The 19,149-nt window shown below is 40.9% G+C and overlaps 1 long non-coding RNA gene across 1 annotated transcript in view; it reads right to left on the reverse strand.

Annotated features, from left to right (window-relative positions):
* Positions 1–18,629: 18,629 nt before the first annotated feature.
* Positions 18,630–19,149, reverse strand: part of LOC122539964 — a 47,034-nt gene continuing 46,514 nt past the window's right edge. The window contains exon 3 of the long non-coding RNA XR_006309219.1: positions 18,630–18,739. This is a non-coding gene — a long non-coding RNA (uncharacterized LOC122539964). The remainder of the gene's footprint in view (positions 18,740–19,149) is intronic.

The following is a 19,149-nucleotide window of genomic DNA, read 5'->3' on the forward strand; positions in this document are numbered from 1 at the left end:
GTTCACTACCACCTTCTCAGGGCAAGTAGGGACAGACAATAAATCCTAGCCCAGCCAGCAACACCCATATCCCACAAATGAATAAATTTTACAAACTAACTCACTGTAATATGACAGCCACAGCTGCAGCTACAAGTTTTTGTGCAGAGGGGCTTCACCTTCACATTGATATCCTCATAATTCCGGCCATGGATCTTTGCAATACTGCAGAAAGCAACATCACCTTGAGGTGCCTTCACAGTTTCCTACTTTTCTCAGAATAGCCCTTCTCTCCCAATGTCAGCCAGTCATCACAACTAGCCATCTGATCAAACTTCACAACTACTTGGTTTCCACTCCTGTCCTAATTGGATAGGGTCTCCAAAAATGGCTTTTTTGCCTATCTTCACATTCCATTGCCTGGGTCCCAACCTGGACATTGGACCTAAATAAGGAATTGCAACCTAACCACAAAAATTCAGCCATGTCTTTCTATCAAGGGATCTGAATTTTGGTTTTAAACACTCGGCCAGTTATTCCTGTAGGAAGAAAGCCCAAATCACCACCAATCAGACTCTATATCAGAGCTAACATCTCATTGCAGCAAAAGATGCTATTCTACAATGAAGTTTACATTTAAATGAAACAAAATTTTAATTAATAACTAATTATTGACAAGGCAAAAATACCCTCAGTGATATCAATATTAATCTGTCAAAAATATACACATTCACATTCATACCCAATAAGCAGGGTTAAATTTATCCAGACCAAATATGAAAGTTTAATTTATCGATATAATGAAATATATTGGCAGAAGCTGCTTGAACTACACTGCTGTCAGATTACTAAATCAAGGCACTTTATCTGATGGGAAGACTGTCATATCCTTTAGCAACATTTGATGCTTCATCTTCTTTGTTTGGAAAACTTGCAAACATAGAGAGACAGCTTCAATGATTGGTGGTTAAATATTTAGCCAATGCAAACTTTCTTCTATCTAGATAGAATTACTGTGGATAGAATAGAAGTATTGCTAACTTATTTAATCAGTTCTAGATTTCAATGATGGTTAAACAGGATCAGATCTCATTGCAACATAGAAGGGTTATTGTTAGATAAAAGTTCTTATAGGCAACAAATAACATACCTTTCCTTTCTCCTGAAGCAGTCTATATCCCAGCAGTTGGCTCAATTGCATTCTATTTCACGAAGCCAAACTGTGACATAAAAAGCGAGAGTCTAGTCTTTACACACATTTTAAATAAGCTTTTATTTATAGAGATACAGATTATACACATACACCTCCTATTAAATATGACCTACATTTACATAGTGCCTTTCACAGCCCACTGAAGGTCTCAAAACACCTTTGCAATCAATTAGGTGCTTACTGAAGCATAGTCACTGTTATAATCTAGGAAGCAAAGCAGCCAATGTGATCACAGCAAGCTCCCACAAATAGAATTGAATTGAATTGAATTTGTTTCATTGTCACATGTGCTCAAATGAGTACACTGAAAAGTTTACAAGCACTATCTTGGGTATAAGCTAGGTACAGATACTTCAGTACAAGTTCTTTGGAAAGCAAAATTAGAAAAATAAGGAAATGTAAATATTGTAGGATTAAATTATAAAATAGAGAAATAAAAAATTTAGACCAACTGTCCTTCCAACTCAGTCCACGCCAGCACCTGGTATCCAGTCTACACCGGGCCTAGACTGCAGACCATGCCAGGCTTCATCTCAAGACTCACGAGGCTGGGAGACCATTGTGGAATCACCTCGAGGCCGGGAGTCCATGCTGAGGTCACACCAGGCTAACCGACCACCACGGGCCACCGAGAGACTGTGATTATGATCAGTGAATCTGTATTCAAGACACTTTTAGAGATAATTGTTATTAAATTGCTCTGCACACCAGCAAAAGAGTGCCATAGGATCTTTGAGTTTCTCCTACATCGGAAGACAGAAACCTCGGCTGAATGTTTCATCCAAAAGTCAACGCCGCTGGCAGTGTAACACTCCTCCACATCTCCACTGGACTGTCAGTTTTAGTTTCTATGGAATGTGATTTGAATCCAGAATTTACTGACTCAGAGGCGAATGTGATACCAATTGCGAAACAGTTGACACAAGTGAAGCCTAACATCTGCAAAATGACTGTACAATTAACAATTGTGAAATATAAAAATTCTGTGTTTCCTTCTATCAAGTAAAACTGCTGCAGGTACATAAATCAATAATATTGAATAAGACGTTGTTTTCAGCTCCAATGTTATTAAATATGTATAGAAAATCGCTCTTGTAACATTTATAGGGCTGTTGTATACACATGTCACATCATTATACATTAGGAGCTCCTGCTGTCAGTCAGTCACCATTCTAACTGAGTGTAGGAATCTACAAGGGCTTGGTTGGTCTAGAGAAAAGTACTTCCTAATCTAATAAGGAGAACCTCTTATAATTAACAAGTTACCTGTTAGCAACTACTTACAGGTTATATTGATGTGATAGATAATTTTACAGAAACTTTGAGGAGGTCCAGATGTTGGGTCTTACTCCTTCAAGATCCTAAGCTACTCTGCCTACAATATTTAATTATGGGTGGGGCAAGGCAGGCTGAGAGCTGCCAAGAGAACAAGTAAGGAGCCCTGAGGTGAACCCTGCTCTGATCCATGAATTGGGTGCAGTGTCTTGGCAGCAGCATTCCAATGAAAGATTCTCATGTATTCCAAAACGCAGCATTGATGTAGGGAACCATGTTGTAAGTGGATTGGAAATGTGCCATGTGGGTGCAGTAAGATTGTACATCCCTGGGTGGGATATGTGAATGGTCATTGGCCATAGAGCATGCTGGGTGACTGCTGTCCAAGACAGCAGACCCAATGGGCAAGTGGTGAGTTGAAGCTCCCAGCTTTCGTGTTGAGAATTGTATTGTTTCTATCAGGTGCATGGGATAATGGAAAACCTGCCTCTCGATGAGGTGGGATTAGCAAAAAAAATGAGATGGTAATACAGACAAAAGGATGCAAATAGGTCTTTCGCCCCACCCCAGCTGGTGAGATTCTCATCTCGTTGATTATCACTTGTTTGGAGAATGGGAACTTCTGTCCTTGGCATTGAGAATCTCATTATCCTGATCTCACTAGATTTTCCCAACTTTCTCGCCAACGCCCTTGTTGTCCAGGGGTTGGAACAAGAAATTGCCATCAGTTAAAATAATTGGACTTGCCCTTCTGGGCAGTCTAGGTGCACTGAAGGATTTCTTGCCATATCTGGTTATCCTGTTAGATTAGATTAGATTCTCTACAGTATGGAAACAGGCCCTTCGGTCCAACCAGTCTACACCGACCCTCTGAAGAGTAACCCACCCAGACCCACTACCCTCTGACTAATGCACCTATCGCTATGGGCAATTTAGTATGGCCAATTCGCCTGACCTGCACATCTTTGGACTGTGTGAGGAAACCGGAGCACCCGGAGGAAACCCACACAGACACGGGGAGAATGTGCAAACTCCACACAAACAGTCCCCAAGGCTGGAATCGAACCTGGGACCCTGGTGCTGTGAGGCAGCAGTGCTAACCACTGAGCCACCATGAAGAATATTATTAAGTTGCACATGATTCAGAAAGATTTACCAGGATGTTGCCCAAAATGGAGGGTTTGAGTTGGAAGGTTGGATATGCTTGGACTTTTTTCACTAGAGTGCAGGAGGTTGAGGGGTGACCTTATAAGATAATGCATGGCTGAGAAAGGATGGACGCTGGGAATTTGTTTTCATCCGGCGGGGAAACTAGGATCCGTGGGGACAGCCTTAGAATTAGAGGGGGTCAATTTAGAACAGAAATGCGGAGACGATTTCTTCAGCCGGAGGGTGGTGGGCTTGTGAAATTCATTGCCACGGAGCGCAGTGGAGGCCGGGACATTAAACGTCTTTAAGGCAGAGGTTGATAAATTCTTAATCTCACAAGGAATTAAGGGTTATGGGGAGAGTGCGGGTAAGTGGCACTGAAATGCCCATCAGTCATGATTGAATGGTGAAGTGGACTCGATGGGCCAAATGGCCTTACTTCCACTCCTATTTCTTATGGCCTTATTGAGGTTTATAAAATCATGATGGGCACAGATAAAATGAATGGCAGGTGTCTTTTCACTAAGGTGGGGGATTTCAAGATGAGAGGGGGTACTTTTGAAGAGAGAGGGGAAAGACATAAATAAAAGACATAAGGCCAATTTTGTTTTTACACAGAGTGATTCATATGTTTTTACACAGAGTGATCCAGAGGAACTGGTGGATGTGAGTTACAGTTACAACATTTTAAAGACATGTACATGAATAAGAAATGTTTGGAGGGATAAGGGCCAAGCTCAGGCAGGAGAGCCTAGTTTAGTTTGGGATTATGGTTGGCATCAACTGGTTGGACCAACGGTTCTGTTTCCGTTATGTATGTATGACTCTACGACCCTATAAATCAAAAAGAGAAAATGTTGTCTTTGCCAATTTCAGGATCAGTAAGTCTGTATCTGATTTAAATAATTCCCACACATAATTTTGTTCCCTTTTCACTAACAAGATTTTCAAAAGCCAATAACATTCTGGCACCTTACTGTGGTAAAAGTTTGCTCTTCAGAACATCAATGACAAGATCACATCTTTAGCATGTTGGCCACCTTCCCAGCCCCCACCATTCTCTACCTCAAGTACTGGCTATAACACAGTCGTACCCATTGTTACAACTGCCTGAATATATATTTTAGGAGAAAGTGAGGTCTGCAGATGCTGGAGATCGGAGCTGGAAATGTGTTGCTGGAAAAGCGATTTCCTGAAGAAGGGCTTATGCCCGAAACGTCGATTCTCCTGTTCCCTGGATGCTGCCTGACCTGCTGAATATATATTTTAGTCTGACATTCAATTCAGCAATAGATCTCCTAACAGTCATTGCAGCAAATCGTGTACAAAGAACTTGTTATTCAGCAAATCCAAGGTTGGGTTTTGTTCATCCAATGCCCACATTGTAAGAAGTTTAAGAAAAGTAGTCTTTACCGCAGTAACATTTGCTAATTAGCCTTAACTGGAGGTCTGCTATGTAGTAGACAATAGACAATAGACAATAGGTGCAGGAGTAGGCTATTCGACCCTTGGAGCCAGCACCACTATTCATTATGATCATGGCTGATCATCCATAATCAGTATCCAGTTCCTGCCTTATCCCCATAACCCTTGATTCCACTATCCTTAAGAGCTCTATCCATTTCTTTCTTGAAAGTATCCAGAGACTTGGCCTCCACTGCCTTCTGGGACAGAGCATTCCTTTATGTCCACTACTCTCTGGGTGTAGAGGTTTCTCCTCCGCTCTGTTCTAAAGGCTTAGCCATTATTTTTAAACTGTGTCCTCTGGTTCTGGACTCACCCATCAGCAGAAACATGCTTCCTGCCTCCAAAGTGTCCAATTCTTTAATAATCTTATTCGTCTCAGTCAGATCCCCTCTCATCCTTCTAAACTCAAGTGTGTGTACAAACTGAGTCGCTCCAATCTTTCAACATATGATAGTCCCGCCATTCCAGGAATTGACCTCGTGAACCTTCGCTGCACTCCCTCAATAGCCAGAATGTCCTTCCTCAAATTTGAAGACCAAAACTGCACATAATATTCCAGGTGTGGTATCACCAGGGCCCTGTACAGCTGCAGAAGGACCTCTTTGCTCCTATACTCAATTCCTCTTGTTGTGAAGGCTAGCGTGCCATTAGTTTTCTTCACTGCCTGCTGTACCTGCATGCTTGCTTTCAATGACTGATGTACAAGAACACCTATATCTCATTGTACTTCCGCTTTACCTAACTTGACTCCATTTAGATAGTAATCTGCCTTCCTGTTCTTGCCACCAAAGTGGATAACCACACATTTATTTATATTAAACTGCATCTGCCATGCATCCGTCCACTCACCTAGCCTGTCCAAGTCACCCTGTATTCTCATAATATCCTCCTCATATTTCATCCTTTCTCCTTCTCAAATTGCAGATTAAAACTTATCATATTATGGACACTACTTCCTAATGGCTCCTTCACTTCAAGGTGCCTGATCAAATCCAGTTCATTGCACAACACCAGATCCAGAATTGCCTTCTCCCTGGTAGGCTCCAGCACCAGCTGTTCTAAGAATCCATCTCGGAGGCACTCCACAAACTCCCTTTCTTGGGGTCCAGTACCATCCTGATTCTCCCAGTCTACCTGCATGTTGAAATCCCCCATAACAACTATAGTAATACCTTTGCAACAGGCAAATTTCAACTCCTTATTCAATGTACACCCTACATCCAGACTACTGTTTGGGGGCCTGTAAATAACTCCCATTGGGGTCTTTCTACCCTTAGAATTTCTCAGCTCTATCCATAGTGACTCTACATCTCCTGATTCTATATCCCCCCTCGCAAGGGACTGAATATCATTCCACACCAACAAGGCCACCCCACCCCCTCTGCCCATCACTCTGTCCTCTCGATAGCACGTATTGCCTTCAATATTCATTTCCCAGGCCCTGTCCAATTGAAGCCACGTCTCAGTTATCCCCACATCGTACCTGCTGATCTCCAACTGAGCCTCAAGCTCATCCACCTTATGTCTTATGCTTCATGCATTCATGTATAATATTTTTAGTTTGTTACTCCCCTCACCCTTCCTATCAATCCCTATTTCACTTGACCATATTGCACGATCCCTTCTTGAGTTTTTTGTTCCATTGATTCTGTTGTCTTTCTTAACTTCTCTTATTCTCACCTTCCCTTTAACTTCCTTCTTAAATTTCCAGTTTGTCCCCTCCCCCCCCCACTACTTAGTTTAAACAAACCTGTGTTGCAGTGGCAAACCTACCTGCCAGAATGCTGGTCCCCCACCTATTAAGGAACAATCTGTCCCTCTTGTATAATTTGTCCTTACTGCAAAACATACCCCAGTGATCCAAGAATTTAAATCCTTGCTTCCTGCACCAATTCCTCAGCCACACATTCAAGCCCATCATCTCCCTGTTCCTGCCCTCTCCAGCCCGAGGAACTGGAAGCAAACTGGAGTAATGAAGTAAGCCTTCATGGAACAATGTGCAGTGTCTTTCTGATACTTGGTTTCAATGCTATGACTTCAAAATTGGTTGAACAGATTGAGAAAGTGGTTACAAAAAAAGCATATTGGATAAAACATGTTGTAAATAGAGCCATGGGTAGAAATTTACAGGGAGTGCCAAAGACTCACCACCCTCCATTTGGTAAGGAAGGTCAACAACTAGCCAGGACACTCAGAGTATGCCTGCTCCACAGCCATAGCACACAGCAGGTGAGCTAGATTAATGCAGAATTGGACTCTCACACCTCAGTGTGACTACAGCACAAGAACTCAGTAATGGATAGTGTCAGGGCTGCAGGCCCGGCCAAGAAGAAGGTCCTATGAATCCCCAGACACAGTTAAATAAGGGGAGTAAGCCGGAAACAGTTCAGCAACCCTCGGAAGAAGAGGAAAAGGAGGTAGAGGGCCAAGTTTAAAGTTGATACAGGGTGAAAGGAGGGAAGCATCATCTTCTAGAGGTGCCCCAATGCACACGGAGCAGTCCAGAGGATGGTGCACTCTTCCAATTACAATCCTGAAAGCATGTAATATAAATAAGCTACCCACTCCCCCAACCTATCTACAACCAGCATATTATGGTGTGACCAGGGTTATAATAACAAGTTCAATATACACTTAATTATTTATTTACATGTGATGAGCAGTTCCAGTATTTGTTCATGCTCATTTAAGGAAGTCAGCTCAGCAATAAGTAAGAAAATGATGGATTGGGTAGCTACCTTACTTCGCTTGCACCTTTGCTGAAAACATACATGTTAGCTGGAGCATATAATGTCCCGCCTTAGAGCCCAACGCAGCGAATGGTTGGGATCTGGAATGCAGTATTTGGGAATCATGATGACAACAGATTTATTTGTAGGAACCAGATAAGCCCCAGAGAAAAACATTAGTATGACAATGGGGAAAGGACAGGGGAGTGGGATGAGTTTGATTTCTCTTGCAAAGAGAGCATCATATTACGTTAATGATAAAAATAGATTATCAATTTTTAACTTCCATCACCTCACTCTTATACCTGGGACCTTTTACAGACTAGAATGATTTATTTTAGAAAAGGGAAAACACTGACTTAAGATGATCATCATGGTGACCTGATCGGATTGAGTCAAGTTTTTAAAATCATCAATAAACAAGAAACAGTTAGAACTGAAACTGTAATTTCTATGACAAGGTACTGAAACTTAAATCCTTGTCTCATGATTGATTTTTACTTTTCATTCAGTTTCACATTTAAGGATGAAAATTACCTGCAGATTGTTTTTAAAAAAAATGAAGTCAGAGATGGGAATGTGAGTATTTCAGGTAACAGCTTTTGAAGAGAGGGAAGGAAAAAGGAAAAACTGAAAAGATATCAGAAGCAGTGGAAGACTTTCTCTCTTGCCCTGTGTTTTCCCTTAGCCTCAAAACAAATCCTTTACTGAGAACTCAAGGATGTCTATAAATGTTGCTACTGCTGAGGGTGGAAGTTGTCAATCAAACAGCTTTGGTCTCAGGTTAAAACCTAACACCTCAAGGAGCCCAAGCACTGTTTTTATTGGATTTTCTTGATCATCCTTTTTGTACTAGACACTCTCCTCTTTTGAACTTTACCTGTATTTGTGAGTGTGTTTGATCTACTTTATTATTTGCTCCCAGGATTAGTAATTAAGCATATATTTTCCTAAAAATAACCTTATAATTGGCGCTTCAGTTCTGGATTGGTGCAATATATTACTTGAAATATGATATAAGTGTGTGCTGTAAAATTTGAAAGATCTTTGTTGTGCAGATTCACCCCTCTAATGCCAGTCTTAACAATGGGCACAACAGTTCGAACCACCTCTTTCTGTCTAGTAACCATGATTCTATGAAATAAGAATGTGTTTCATTAAATTATCTTAACACTGAATTATAGAAGAAATGAATTATTTAAAGACATCATTGCATTGTGTACAATTTCTTCCTTGTTTGTAACACTCTCTTGTGGCTGTTTGTATATATGTACATTTTAGAAAAAAATGAGTTTCAGTTGGGTTAATTCTTCATATGCTACACATTGAGTGGAATCTTCCCAGGCACTGAACAATGTGGGCATTGTTGAGTAAGTTGTGAGATTGGCAGTGAGGATCTTCCCACCTTTGAGAGCAAGAAGTTCAATTTTCCAAAACAGTGTTGATGTTGAAACAGGAATTTCATGATAAGTGGCAAGAGGCCTATTTGTATGCATGAAGATGTTTTAGCTTGTACTAACATCCGCATCCACATCATAGCATCATCTTGCCTCATTGATAGACAGTTACCCATTAGATAGAAGCTGGACAGTAACCATTCTTAACATGAAAGTCAGAGTGGTTATCTAGTGACTCCCACTCACTGCCAGTTCCATTAGAACCCAATTTCTCAGGATAACCATTGGGCGTCAACTGTATGCACCCCTGTCCACAGGACCTCCAGGTCCCCATCGGTAACGCAGAATGCGAATTACCCTTCTTCAGGCACGTCAAGGCAAACAAAATGAACCATGAAGGGGCAGTTATGAACTGCCAACACTTGACTGACTGCATGTCTTAGTTTTACTGATTGCAAGGAATGTCAGGAGGTCCCAGTAGTGGCCAGTACTTCCACCTATGGTGAGTGGGACAATATGCTGAGCAGGGTGCCATAGGGTTATGGTGCAGAGGTAATGAAGTAAGTAGAGTATGGGAAAACTTGCTACAGCTCACAAAAATAAACACTTGATGTAACTAGCCAAATCTCTAGTAAAACACAGGTCAATGTTTTAGCCTGTACTGCAAATATATCATTTTGGTGACAAGGTAGGATTGCAAATATTCTCAGCTGAATAAATTTGAGTTTGATAAGTTTCCAACAAGTTAGTAGAGGAATTGTGAAGTGCTCTGCTGAAAATAGCTTTGAAAAGCCCTATCTTTGTGGATAGACAGTTTGTGTTTCTGGGTGGACATCACATCCAGGGTGTTTGGGAATAGTGACAGTAAGTTTGAATGGTTGCTTGGAGTACAGACTGATACCATCAAGCTGTGCATGTTCACAGGTGGACTGACCTTTGAAGATGGCTGTATTACCAGGTACGTTTGGAAGATTGGAAGATTACAGTCATGACTGAGTCTTTTGATGCACATGTGCAGTGGCTCAGGATGTTTTTCGCTGCTGCTAATAATGCTGGATGTTCCTGAGAAAATCTGGCTGTTCGTCAGACAGTGGAGGAGAAGAAAAAGACAATATTTCTTCTAAAGCAGGCCAAGAAATGTATTGAAACTCTCAAGGGTTTGTTCATGCATGCTCAACCAAAAGGCACAACACTGGTAGACACTTTGGGCAGAGACTTTAAACAACCTGTTCAGATATGTTATAACACAACTCTGGAAGAGGTAGGACCTGATCTCTGTCCTTCTGGTTCAGAAGTAAGAAACTACCACTGCACCACAATAGACCTATTTTTAAAAATGAAAATTGCTGTAGTCCCTTCTCTCATCAGTTTGAACCTGTGTTGTTGGTATCAGTTTGTACCATCTAAACTTACTGCCACCATTCTCAAACTTCCTGGGTGTGTCGTGACTGAAGCACACAACATTTTGATCTGAAATCAGACACTATCACAGGGCAACAAGCCCACTGACAGACATTTTGTGTTACAGAGTCATAGAGTCATACGGCACGGAAACAGATTTTCCAGTGTAACTGGTCCAAACTAACGTAATCCCAAACTAAACTCATTCCACCTGCTTGCTCCTGGCCCATATCCCTCCAAACTATTTACTTACCTAAATGTCTTTTAAACATTGCACCCACATCCACAACTTTCTCAGGAAGTTCATTCCACACGTGAACCACCCTCTGTGTTAAAAATTTGCCTCTCATGTCTTTTTTAAATCTTTCTCCTTTCACCTTAAAAATGTGTCCACTAGTCTTAAAATCGCCCATCCTGGGGTAAAGACAACTACCATTAACTCTATCTTTACCCCTCATTATCTTATAAACTTCTACACTCCAGTGAAAAAAGTCCCAGCCTATCCAGCCTTTCTTTGTAACTCAAACGTTCCATAACCAGCAGCATCCTGGTGAATCTCTTCTGAGCCCTCTCCAGCTTAATAATATCCATCCTATAACTGGGCGACCAGAACTGCATGCAGTATTCCAGACAAGGCCTCAACAATGTCCTCTACAACCTCAACATGACTCCCCAACTTCTATACTCAGAGGTCTGAGCAATGAAGGCTTTAATAATTGAACTGAAACTCTAATTGAAAAGCTAGTCTCAGTAATAGGGACCACAAAACAAATATTGATTGTTGCAAAAACCATCTAGTTTACTAATGCACATGCGAGAAGAGAATTTGCTATCTCATTTGGTCTGGCATACATGTGACTCCAGACCTGTTGGATACTATTAACTCTTAACTGCCCTCTGAAATTGCCTAACAAGCCATTTAATTCAAGGGTAATTAGAGACAGCAATGAACAGTGAATATTCCAGTGATACCCACATCCCATCAGAAGAATAAAGAAAAGAAATACAGGTTGTTCTGCTATAACATGACAGGTGTGTTCCTCTGCAACTCCACACTATAGAAAATTGTGCTTTGGAAAACCATTGTAGAAGATCGCTGTAGAAAATTAGCTATACTCATTCAGTGGAAAGTTTGTATTATCCAAACAGCGTCTGCAATTCGTCAATCATATTATAGTCAATTCGTGTTGTTGCAACCCGTGTTATACCAGAATGACCTGTATAGGAAATGATACAGTCATTGCCTGCACAGCAAGCTCCCACAAAAGCATTGTGATAATGACCAGATGACTTATTTAATGATGTTGGTTGAGGAATAAATATTGGTTAGGACAAGAGGGATCTTTTACCTCCTGCTCAAAAAGCAGATGGGATCTCTGTTAAGGTTACATCCAAAAGGCAACAGTTCTGACAGTGAAAATATACCTTCAGTGTTGTACACTGACACTAAGGATAGATTCTATGCTCACGTGTCCAGAATCCATCTCCAAAGCGCAAGTTCTGATTCAGTAATGAGTGCTACCCAGTGAACTGCAGATGGTATATCATGAGGCAGTGTAAACATTCAGTGGAGGACGGTTTTGGGGACCGTATGTTCAAAGTCAACTATTTGTCCCAAATGGGCTACACCCGATTAACAATCTTCAGTCTTAATGTCACAAAATTCAATAGGAAGGCAGTACAAATCAATTAAGGTGAATGATTTTAAAAAATGAAGGAGAAAAACTCAGAACAGGGAAATATAGTACACCAATTTAATTTTCAGCCTGCTTATTCCCAATTCTACAAAAGGTTGCACTCTGTGACATATTCTTGTGACACTCTTTAAGATAATATTACACTGCATGCAGTGATTTGACCAATAGAGCCGTTCAAATGATTGCAATCAGTAATCTTTTATTATTTGACGACAGCAAAGAGATGAGAAACAATGATAATTCCAGCTTCATTAGGAAAAACTCCACTTCTTGTCCTTATTACCTTTAACAAGGTGCAAAAGAGGATTTTGCATTTTCATGCATGAATTATTAACATTATGTGACATTTTGATCAGATCGACATCTTCTGTTCTTTTGTCTCAATTTCTATATTTCATTCTCACATCCCTGTGTAGCTATGGCTGGTGGTTGTGACTTAGAATCTTAAACATTCAGGCCAAAAATATCCACTTTAGATTAGATTCTCTACAGTGTGGAAACAGGCCCTTCAGCCCAACAAATCCACACCGACCCTCTGAAGAGTAACCCACCCAGATCCATTTCCCTCTGACTAATGCAGATAACACTATGGGCAATTTAGCATGACCAATTCATCTGGCCTGTGGGAGGAAGCCAGAGCACCCGGAGAAAACCCACACAGACACAGGGAGAATGTGCAAACTCCACACAGACAGTCGCCCAAGGTTAGAATTGAACCTGGGATCCTGGTGCTGTGAAGCTGCAGTGCTAACCACTTAGCCACAATGCCAACTATTTTCTCAATCCATCTGCTATCCCACATTATACAGAAGATTCTGAACAGTCTTGACAAAGGGAGAAGGTAAAGTTGCTATAGTTCTACTGGGCCCTAAAACTGCTCTCACATTTGAGAGAGACAATTGATGGTGACTTAACCTGAAGGTCACCCTACCTCAGAAACGAACTGAGGTTGAGAAGGAGAGTCATTCCTGGTAACTTCAGCTGATGTAAGAATGGAATTCCATGCTATTGGCATCATTTTGTATTACCATCTGGCCAGATAACTGAGCTAACTGACCCCTAAGTCTTGGCAAAGTGGGCATGAAAAGGCTATTCCTTCTTGTGGGCAAGTCCGATGTGAGGTGGGGGGGGGGGGTACTGTTTTAAAATTAAGGGTAAACATTTTAAAGACAGAGATGGGCAAAGCATTGAATATTTTGAAGGCGAAGATAGGTAGATACTTGTTAGGCAATTGGGGGTGGATGGGAATAAATAATTTCAATAGATCAGTCATGAGCTAATTGAATTAGTTCAAGGGCCAAAAGCTCTATTGCTGCTCTATTTTTGTTTCTTGTATAAGTTTAAATTCAAAAGATTATAATATCTGCTTATTTTCATGACTTTCTGAATTCTTGCCAGGCAAGTGAAGCAACAAGTAAGACACTCATCCACTGCTGGTTTTACGCAAAATTACAGAACTATGTAATTCAATGCATTTTCCATCGTTTGCAGGAAAGCAACGTCAGATTCCAGCAACTTCCTGCCATCAGGCAAAAGTGGGTACTGCAGATACTGGAGATATCCCTTCGTGTTAGGTCCACGCCCCCGATCAGCCCACCCTCCCCTCCCGAAATGTTCCCCTGCCACCACAGGAATTGCAAAACCTGCGCGCACACCTCCCCCCCTCACCTCTGTCCAAGGCCCCAAAGGAGCCTTCCACATCCATGAAAGCTTCACCTGCACTTCCACACATGTCATTTATTGTATCTGTTATTCCTGATGCAGTTTCCTGTACTTTGGGGGACACAGGCTGCCGACTCGCAGAATGCTTCAGAGAACATCTCTGGGACACCCGCACCAATCAACCCCATCACCCCATGGCCAAACATTTCAACTCCCCCTCCCACCCTGCCAAGAACATGCAGATCCTGGGCCTCCTCCATCGCCACTCCCTTACCACCCGATACCTAGAGGAAAAACACCTCATCATCCGCTTTGAAACGCTTCAACTCCATGGCATCAATGTGGACTTCACCAGCTTCCTCACCTCCCCTCCCACCACCTTACCCCAGTTCCAACGTTCCAGCTGAGCACCTTCCTCATGTCCTGTCCCATCTGTCAATCTTCCTTCCCACCTATCCACTCCACCCTCCTCTCCAACCTATCACCTTCAACCCCCACCTCCATCCACCTATTGCACTCTCCACTCCTGAGGCCACCTCCATCCACCTATTGCACTCTCCACTCCTGAGGCTTCCAGACTCATTCCTGATGAAGGGCTTTTGCCTGAAACGTCGATTTTCTTGCTCCTTGGATGCTGCCTGACCTGCTGTGCTTTTCCAGCACCACTCCAATTTTGACTTCCTGCCATCATCCAGTTTTGCGCTGATAAGACAGAATGATTTTGCATTATACATCTTATTGTCAGTTTCTGTAGCCCCTTGCAACAAACTCCACTTCCACTCTGAGAGGATGCCATATTGGAAGATAAAAGGTTTGTCAAATAAATATGGAAAATTGTCAAAAATTATGAAGGTACCTTTGTGGCCAGCAGATGTCCTACTATAGCAGAAACAGGAACATAATACATTTTTTTTCTGGAACAGGAAAACCTAGGTGAGGGTTTCTGGCCCCTTTGCTGGTTATGGTCAGCACTCTTATATTTGCAAGAGATGATGAGAATCCAGTCTCAGAACATTGGTGAGGTCAGGTGAGATGATCTGCTACAGATCATGCCTTTTGACAGTCAGTTCTGGAATGGCAAAGTCTGCTACAGATACCACAGATTATGTTCGCCTTTTCAAGTAGTTAGGGATGATCTCTACTGATCCCATGTTTGCAGGATTGGCTTCAACCAATGGTGCAAATGCTATGTCAATTGAGTATGTATATGTTCTAGTTGTGATTAGTGCAGCTAATAATTATTGGAGAAAGGTTACTACACATACATGAGAACCAGTTTCCACAAGGGATGGTCTGTGGAAAACAACAATACTCTATATTTCATGATATCACAAATAAACCTATACCGAACTCATGTTAGTTCCTCTTTCTTCCTTCATCAAGTCTATGTTTACTGAATTCGCGGCATGATATATGGTAATCCTAAAATAAAATAAAGAACTGTTGTTGCTGGAGATCTGAAATAAATTAAAAAGAAACCAAATTTTCTGGAGAAACTTAGCAGGTCTGACAGCATCTCTACAGAGAAAGCAGAGTTAATGTTTTGAGTCCATTGACCCTTCTGCAGAACCATTAATACCAAACTTAGTTTGCTCAGATTGTGTTGTGTTAGAATTGAGAGATGATAGCATAGTAAAAACCAATGCTAGTGGGTTTGCCAATGTTAACTTTTAAAAATTAAATGTAGAATAGACAAATCAGCATAGACTAATAGCATTGAGGACTTGTAGCATGGTGCTAGTATCCCTATCCTCCAGACTAGGGAGTATGAGTTCAAGTCCTACCTGCTCCACCCCTGAACAGGTTGATTGAAAATATCTGAAATGACAATATGTGTTGAAAATATGTTGCAATATCTAACATGCTTTTTGCCAAAGGTCAGGAATTCTCTGTATGGGTGTAATGAATAGAGTGTAAGTAGCACAGTACATCAAAATCATTATAAGAATAGAAACCTACACACGATATCATTGTGGATCCTAGCAACAAAGTGAGAAGTGTGGCATGATTTGTGCAAGTGGTAATAACTTTATTACAGAGTTCTGTAGCTCATCAAAGCCAAGGATACATCAAGCAATCAGTAGTCTATTTCAGACACCTTATTAAACATCAGTGTTTTGGCATTAGTCAAAATGCAGTTGCTTCAATGCAATACTGTTCTTCCATGAGGGAGAAAGGTTTCTGAAGATTTACTGTCTATTATATTTTACAGTACAGAAGGAGACCATTCATCCTATCATGTCTGTACCAGTTCCTAAAAGAACTACCCAGCTCATCCCATTCTCCATCTCCGTCTCCATCACCCTCTAAATTCATCACTTTCAATATAAATCCAATTCTCTCTTGAAACCTGCTATGAAATCAGATCATATTAGGAGAGATCAGGAGTGAGGGCTTTCTTGAATGGAGTCCTAATGTACTGGAGAGATCAGTCAATATGGATGAATAGCTTGAGGACGGTAATACTCTTGAATTTACAGAATACGCTAAATCTTACGCAACTCCAAATGATTCATAACTCACACCTTGCATGGGCATGAAGTGGCTTATAACAAAAAACGTTGCACTAAGTTATCCCTCTCAGGTAACAAAACATCCCAGAGTGCTTTGTTTGGGGTATACTCAAACAAAATTTGACTACCAGTCACCTAAAAAAATGTCAAGGTAAGTGATCAAAAGCTGGGTCAAAGGCATTGGTTTTAAGAATTTTTTTAAAACGTGAGAGAATCTTGTGAGCTGGAGAGGTTTAGGGTGTGAATTGCTGCTGTTGACAAGGGTATTTATCTTTATTTATTCCAGTGCTTTGAATTTAAAGTTTCATAGTAGGCTGCTGCTGGTATTTTGTGCTGGCATTGGGTCACCTGTCTTTGAGATGTAGAGAAGAAAATCACAAAGACACCTGCTGCAACATAATGTAGCCCACCACCATTGGGACCATAAGATGTAGTAGCAGTAAGGCCATTAGACCACAATAGGAACAGGTGTAGACTGTCTGGCCTCTCGAGCCTGCTTCGTCATTCCTCACATCCACTTTCCTGCATTTTCCCTGGAACGTTTGATTGACCTACTGCAGTAACAGGCCATTCAGTCCATCGATTCTTCTCATCATCAAATGAGATAATGGCTGATCTGATAATCTGTAGTGACAGTTATTGTATTATTTTCTCTCTGCCTTTTCCCCTTAGTTATTTAGCACTTTTGAAATGCTACTTCTACTGTGTAGACTGATGCAGAGCATTTATTCAACCTCTGTCAATTCCTGGATCCCCATTATTATTTCCTCAGCCTTATTCTATATGTTAACTTTGGCCATTTGTTTTAATACTTAAGCAAATTCTTGCTGTCCATTTGTTATTACTTGTAAGTTTCCCCTCTTAGTTTCTTTTCTCCCTCATTATTATTTTATCGGTCCTCTTTTGTTAGCTTTTTAAACCTTCCTAATCCTCTGGTTTACTATTAATCTTTGCCACATTGTATGATTTTTCTTTCAACTTAACGCCACCCTTAACTTGCCTGGTTAACTATGGTTGGTTTATTCCTTTCCAAGAAATGTAATCGCATGAACTATCATGTATTTTCTTAAACATTCACCATTGTTCCTCAAACATCTTTGCTGCTAAATATCTTTCTCAGGCAACTCCAGCTAGTTCTGTCCTCATTCCTTTGTAATTACCCCTATTTAAGTGTGGCACAGTTGTGTCAAACCCAAGGTTCTCCTTCTCAAACTGAATTCTCAAAGTCTACATGCTATGGTCACTGTTTCCTAGGAGATCTTTCACTCTGACATTGTTTATTAAACCTGCTTCATTACACATCACTGGATCTAAAATAGCCTGATCCTTGATTGGATCCACAACAAGTCATTCTTTGGATGCTTTCTCACTGTTACCTCTGTCATCTGACTATCCCAATCTACATGGAGATTAAAGTCACCATCATTTCTTTTCTATAAAACATTGCACAAAGCAAATGCCTTTGGGCAGCTTATCACTCTGCAACCAATGGTCCTCAGCAATTAATATTTAAAGCCTGTTTCTGGTATTTTAGTACTAGTGGGCGTCAGGAATACAACACTTTTCCTGCCTGGTGTTTCTAGAGTGTTAACAACAGGAAATATTTTGAATTATGTTACCCTAGTATTAGTTTTCACTCAAAAATAAAAATGACAATTGTAATTGTAATCTCAATCAGAGAACTTGTCAGTGAGGCCAATAAGTAGAAAATTAGGACACCATGGATCAGTTGCACCAGCCGTCCCCCATCCAAATATTTTGCTCATGTTTCATCAAGTGACAATCCATTGAAAGGACCTTTTTGAAAGTTAACTTACAAGTTCTTTTTTTTTGTTCCACTGTTATATGTTTTTGTTTGAGTTTATTCAGTTGTTTGGAATGGGAATACAGGGATGATGAACTGGAACGTTTGAAATACTTGTGGCCAAATCCTGTAGAATCAGGTTACTGGAACAATGCTCAAAAGCCATCTCAATTTTGTCCCTTTCTTTAGTGAGAACCATTCAAGTAAGAAAAGAGTCAAAGAATCAGTGACTGTCATTTAGCTCAGGTTCATTGAGTTACAACTCAAAAGGTTACAATTACCCTGTGAAACTCTGAATAATGCTTATGAATTTATTGAATGTCATTTGACACTATTGCGCTGCTGAAGCTTATAGATGATCACTGTGTCTGAGCTCTGGGTAGGCAGACGTTTGTGTCTGTATTCCAAATTACATTCTGGGTTCTGTCCATCTCTTCTCTGTTCAGGATTTTCCTTTTAAATTACAAAAACGGATAGTGCCAGTTACTGTTTTACAGTGCAATTTTCAACCAGTAGAGTGTTTTAAAGTCCAGATAATAGCCCATTTCTTGCTGTATCATGATCATATGAAACCAGACAGATGACTCAAGATGTGCATCAGGGCACTATGTAAGGACCCATGTGCCAACCTCCATGGGAATTGCCTCCAAGAAGTTTAAACTTCTGATGGGCAATTTCTCTGTTCGACAATGTCACTGACTCTGATGTACTTATTGGTTAGTTACCCAGAAAACATTTGACAGAAGAATGCTAGTCTAACTCCTGAGTAACTGTGCAACCCACTCCCGAATCACTCATGCTTGACCTCTATCACCTTTTAAGTAGACCGTGAACCATCCATCCCCTGACCCGACAAACTGTCC

The sequence above is a fragment of the Chiloscyllium plagiosum genome, chromosome 33 (genome assembly GCF_004010195.1).
Source record: "Chiloscyllium plagiosum isolate BGI_BamShark_2017 chromosome 33, ASM401019v2, whole genome shotgun sequence".
Taxonomy (NCBI): domain Eukaryota; kingdom Metazoa; phylum Chordata; class Chondrichthyes; order Orectolobiformes; family Hemiscylliidae; genus Chiloscyllium; species Chiloscyllium plagiosum.